This window comes from Urocitellus parryii, chromosome 6, assembly GCF_045843805.1.
Source record: "Urocitellus parryii isolate mUroPar1 chromosome 6, mUroPar1.hap1, whole genome shotgun sequence".
In the NCBI taxonomy this organism is placed as follows: domain Eukaryota; kingdom Metazoa; phylum Chordata; class Mammalia; order Rodentia; family Sciuridae; genus Urocitellus; species Urocitellus parryii.
This window is the reverse complement of record NC_135536.1, coordinates 120,751,473-120,757,472: the sequence shown is the minus strand read 5'-3', so window position 1 is coordinate 120,757,472 and position 6,000 is coordinate 120,751,473. Positions and strand designations below refer to the sequence as shown.

The 6,000-nt window shown below is 35.1% G+C and overlaps 1 pseudogene; it reads left to right on the top strand.

Moving 5' to 3' along the window:
* Positions 1–1,986: 1,986 nt before the first annotated feature.
* On the top strand, positions 1,987–2,728 carry LOC113190955 (proteasome subunit alpha type-7-like pseudogene; annotated as a pseudogene).
* The last annotated feature ends 3,272 nt before the right edge of the window (positions 2,729–6,000 follow it).

The window sequence follows — 6,000 nt, the reverse complement described above, 5'->3', positions numbered from 1 at the left end:
CTCCTGCCTCAGCCTCCGGAGAGTAACTTGTATTAAAGGCATGTACCACCACGCCAAGATTACATCAACATTTGTAACTACCTGCTGGTAGTAGAGATTTAAGTGACTTTCTAAAAACTTTTAATGTTTTGTCTACTCTTATTGGTGAAAAGACAAAAATTTCTATCTGTATTTCTCTTGAATAGATGTGCAGAACTTACAGTTACCTGCTTTGGATGTATAATGGTTCCCTTTGATTTCACATGCTAAGGGCTGGTGGCCAATGCTCTCATGTTACCCCATGATCAGGCTCATCAGTGGCTTCAAAGGTAAGCCATAGAGTGGACAGGCATTCTTGTTTATCGTGGTTTTGATTTTTTAAGATGTGATATTTATTTTTGAACCGTCAATAACTAAACAGGCTTTCTCAGTGAGAACTAAAATGTATCTTGGTAGAACATAGCAGGATTTAGGGATTAGCTACTGAGAGATCATACTAGGAGTCTAAAGGTAGTGGGAGCCTCCAACTATACACCTTGTAATACCTGAGACCACATCTAAATGCAGAGCTGTGGATAGGTAAAACATGACTTTAGAGTCCTGAAGACCTGAATTAAAATCCTGCTCTAGATTTAGGTTAAGAAATGACCTAGTTACCAAAAAGAGAACTAAGTAAAATCAGGTGCCTCCTGATACTGTGCAATAAAAAGAACAAAATATCACTTATGTAGCATTCCTGCCAAAAATGTATAGTGTAAGTTTAAGCATGAAGAAATATTTAGGCATGCCCAAATTGAAGGACATTTCTGCAAAGGAAATGGCCATTATGCTTCAAAAATGTCAATGCTGTGTATCAAATTAAAAGCAGGAAATGTTCCAGTTATAGCAGACTCAATAGACATGACATCTAAATGCAATGCTAGATTCTGGATTGGGTTCTACGGTGGGAAAAAAGTTTCTAGGAAAAAGTGATATTGGGATAACTGGCAAAATTTGAACATAAACTTTTAAATTATATCAGTGTTTGAGTATAGAAATTATTCAAATTCATAAGATCTGATGATTTGAATTAATAAAATATGAATATAAATTGTATTGTATCAATGTTAAGTTTCCTGAATTTGATTATTGTACTGTAATTATTTAAGAGACTGTCCCGATGTTAGGAGATACACCATGAAGTAGGGTTGAAAGGTCATTAATCGCTAACATTTCCTTCAAAAAAATTTAGAAAAAGAACTAATGAGGACCTTGCTGTGCTATATATAATCTATAGGGAGAGATAAAGCAAATGTGATTAAAATGCTAACAGTAAATAAATAAATCTGGGTATAGAGGAGAGATTGTTATAATTATCTTGTGATTTTTCTGTACCTTTGAAATTTTCCAAAATAAAAATGTTAATTAAAAAAGAAAAGATGAACCAGCCTGGGCATTGCCCAGGACACTGATCTAAAAATGGGATTTAAAAAAAATCTCACTGGGAATGTAAATTGAAAAAAATGTGTTATGAAAACATAACATATGATTCTGTTTGTGTATTAAAATGTAGAATAGATTAAGGTGGAGAGTAGGAGATAAGGAAGTGGCAGCCTAGGAGGAAAGTAGATTTTATAAAAAGGCAACATGAATGATCCTTGGAAATGTTCTGTGTCTTGCTGTGGTGGAGGTCAGTCTATGCAGATGAACTAAATGTGAGTGTGTGCTACAAAGGAATGCATATAAAACTGCTGAAGTTGGAATAGGTGGAAGGATTATATCAATGTCAGTTTCCTTATTTGGATGTTGTACTATGTTACACAAAGGAAAACTGGGTGGTGAATATATGGGGCCTTTATTATTTCATAAACTGCATGCAAGTATTACAAAATAAATAGGATTAAATCGGGTGAATTTTATGGTATAAGAATTAAGGTTTCTGGGTGTTAGCATATGGTAGTATAAGCTATTCCCAGCCAGCTTCAGCTCCAGTAGAATCTTAGGCTCGCTGGAATATTGGTCCTATGGATGGTATCTCAGTACAACAAGGCAATCACTGTCTTCTCTCCAGATGGACAACTTTTCCAGATGGAATATGCCCAGGAAGCACTGAAGAAATAATCCACTGTGGTTGGAATTCAAAGCACCAATATAGATGTGCTTGGAGTAGGAAAAAAAAAATGTTGCCCAGCTTAAAAGAACTGTGAGGAAAATTTGTGCGCTTGATGATCACATCTGCATGGTTTTTGGAGGACTGACTGCTGATGGTAGAGTTGTAATAAACAGAGCCTGGGTTGAGTGCCAGAGCCATAAGCTTACAATTGAGGACCCTGTCACTGTAGAATAATATATAACTCACTTCATAGCAACTTTAAAGCAGAAATATACTCAGACCAATAGAAAAAAGCCTTTTAATATCTCTGCCTTAATTGTAGGTTTTGATAATGATGGTATTCCTAAGATTATATCAGACAGATCCCTCTGGTACTTACAATGCATAGAAAGTAAATGCAATAGGCCCAAGTGCTAAAACGGTCCCAGAATTTCTAGAAAACAATCACACAGAAGATGCTATAGGAGATGACAATGAAGTTATCAAATTAGCAATAAGAGTTTTGCTAAAAGTTGTCCAGTCTGGTGGAAAAAAAACATTGAACTGGCTATAATAAGAAATCAATGTTTAGTGTTAAAGAAATTTAATTACAAGTAACTTAAACAGAAAAGGGAAAGGAAGAAACAGAGAAGAAAAAAATCAAAGAAGAATGCCTAATTCTTAGGATGAGTACTGGGAACTTTTAATGTTTTGCTATACTGCTTGTATGTACATATACTATATATACATACATTTGCATTCTTAATAACTAATTGTGCATGCTATAATGTATGTATTGTCTTTATTTTGAAATGTCAAATGTAAACAAAAATGTTGATGGAATTACTTAGGGAAGAGTTAGAAAAAATAAGTTAGTTTGCAGGATTACCTTTAGTACTGGGTATATGGACTACTTTAAAAATGCCAATTTTGTGGTTGTCTTCAGTTTGTTACATAATCAAATGCAGTTTAGACTTTTTTTGAAAACAGACTCCAGTAATTGTTGAAAGCAGTCATAATTCCATGTAAGCCAGGGACTATATATTATAACTTGTTCAATGTGTTGGTTTTCTTCAGATAAACAGATTCAATTAAGAAAAAATGATTTTAAGAAATGAGTAATTTGGGTGAAGTTTTGAGTATTCACTCTCAGTTAAAATAAGAATTAAATCTCAATACATTTTTTTATGCAAGCAATGAGTCCAGCCACAGGGGACATATCATAATTGATCTAAGTTTCAGTGTTTCTCAATGTAAGCAGGACTTGGGGAAAATGGTAGGGTGATTTTGGTTGACATCGTGAGGACATTTTTGGCATTTAATGATTGTTATTAGATTGTCTGTATTTTATAAGACAGAAATTGTACAGCAAAGAAACAGACAAGATCCCCCATTGAACATCTGTCAGATATTCAGGTAGGTAAACACACACATAAACATATAAAAAACAACAGAATTGTTTATATGAGACTAAAACTTAACCCCATTTACAAATAAAAACTAAACTACTTGTTTGTGGTTTTAATAATTTTCCAGAGATAGATACAACTACTCTGGAAAAAGTGAGAAGGTTGTATTTTATTTTCTTCTGGGTTTTTTGTTTGTTTGTTTTGGTACCAGGGATTGAACCCAGAGGAGCTTAACCACTGAGCCATATCCCCAGCCCTTTCTTTCTTATTTATTTATTTTTATTTCTTATATACATGACAATAATGGAATGCATTAAATCACCCAGCCCTTTCTTATTTTTGAGACAGGGTTTCACTACGTTGATGAAGCTGGCTTTGAACTCATGATCCTCCTGCCTCAGCCTCCTTTGCCGCTGGGATTACAGGTGTGTGCCACAGCTCCCAGCTTATTTTGTTCTATAACACTACCAAGAGTTATTCACTATTTTAGAAAAATTACATTCACAGCTACAACACTTCCAATATTTTTATAAATACAACATTTTTTATTAGTCTCCATGTAAGCTGGCTATTGATGGTTTGTATGTACATATACTATATATACATACATTATGCATTCTTAATAACTAATTGTGCATGCTATAATGTATACATTCTTTATTTTGAAATGTCAAATGTAAACAAAAATGTTGACTATATTCAGTTGAATATTATATTCTGTAAGTCCACATTCATTCATTATAAGTATACATACTCCTTTATGTCATCTAACACAGACATACCTATGCATCTACATGATATATATTATTTTCTAATAAATTACTTTCCTTTTCTTCTCCTTTATATTGCATTTAAGGCATTGGTTATTTTATTGTTGTGTGTAGACTATATTACTTGTGAATTTCATGCCAGATAGTAAAAGGGACATTACAAAATATTTGTCATAAAGAAGAGGTGTTGGTTTAATAAGGTGGAGATATACCAGTCTAATTTCTGGTCAATGAGAAATCTGTTTAAGATCTTGAGGAAAAAAATGTTTTTGATAAAAAGAGGGCTTCTGTATCACTTATTTCCTGCTTTTGGAAGGATGACATTCTGCTATAGTCATCTTGCAACTATGAGATGAGGAACACAGCCTGAGGAACAAAAACCAACTGCATAGGTCCAACGTAAGGCATGAACCTAGGTGTTTTTTTAAAATATTTTATTTTAGTTGTTGATGTACCTTTATTTTTTATTTATTTACACGTGATGCTGAAGATTTGGCACATGCCAGGTTTATGGTGCTTCCCTCAAGGCTCAGTATACTTCTCTATAAATAGTTCCCCAAATATCTATTCAGTACCAATTATGAAACTGCCTATTGTGGACTTCCTTAAGTGAGATAATTATAGGTCTGTGTTGTTTAAGACACTGTTAGTTGGGTACTCTCTTGTATGCAGCTAAAAGCACTTGAGACATGGGCAATACAATAAATGGGCAATTACAATCAAGTACAATTAAGTGCTTTAATAAAGAATGCTAGGGAAGCATTTTATCATGTTCCCAGATCAGACTGGGTGGTAGTTAGTGAAGATTTCCTATAGGAATAAATGGACTGAGCGTGAACTTCTTAAGAATGAGTAGGGGTTAGTCCAATAGTGCACAGCAGAATGTTCCAAGAGGGAACAGTAAATAAGGTGTTCCAGAGGGGATAGAGATCACTCTGCCTTAAGGTGTTCAGGGTTGAAGGTGTAAGGGTGTTCAGGTGTTCAGGGTGTAAGGTATGAACAATAGGCATGACATACCAGATCACAAAAGTCCAAGTTAAGCATGTGACCTTGTATATCCATTTGAATTGAGTTCCTATTTTTATAGTCAGTCACTTGGTAGCTGAGTTGGATACGGTAAATTAGTTTGCAGGATTACCTTTAATCCCTTCTGAGGTTTAGTCTATCATGAAAATGGAGATTATGAGTACTAATGTGCTACGGTCTTTTGAGGAGAAGATTGTCACAGCTGTCTAGACGTGAGTGGGTAGCAAGGGAACTCTCTAGAAACGTGAATAAATAGAGGAAACTGGGGCTTGGTTGACAGCACGTGGGTCAATGATTAAAGGAAAAGTGTGAAGGTGTCCAGGTTAATGTGCCAGTTTCTGGCCTGGGCAACTGGGTGGATAGCAATGCAAAAGATACAACAATACAAAAGAAATAATGAATTTTAGGGGGAAATGAGGAGTTCTGTTTTGGAGATTTTGCATCCAGATGCCTGTGGAATGTTGGAAGTACCCAACAGTTGCAAGTACCTCTGGATTAGGAGATGGGGTTGTTACAGGTAGGCTACGAAGCATCAACATATTAATATAAATTGAAGTGAAAGGGGGAATGAGATAGGCCAGGGAAAATGAAGTGAGAGAAGGAGCAAGGGAGGAGCCCTGAGTTATTTAAGGTCCACTATATTTAATGGATGGGCCAAAGATGGGGCCTGCAAAGAGGACTAAGACGAAGCACTTTTATGGGTAAGAAAAAGAAGAGAAAAAAGCCTGGAGTCACAGAAACTGAT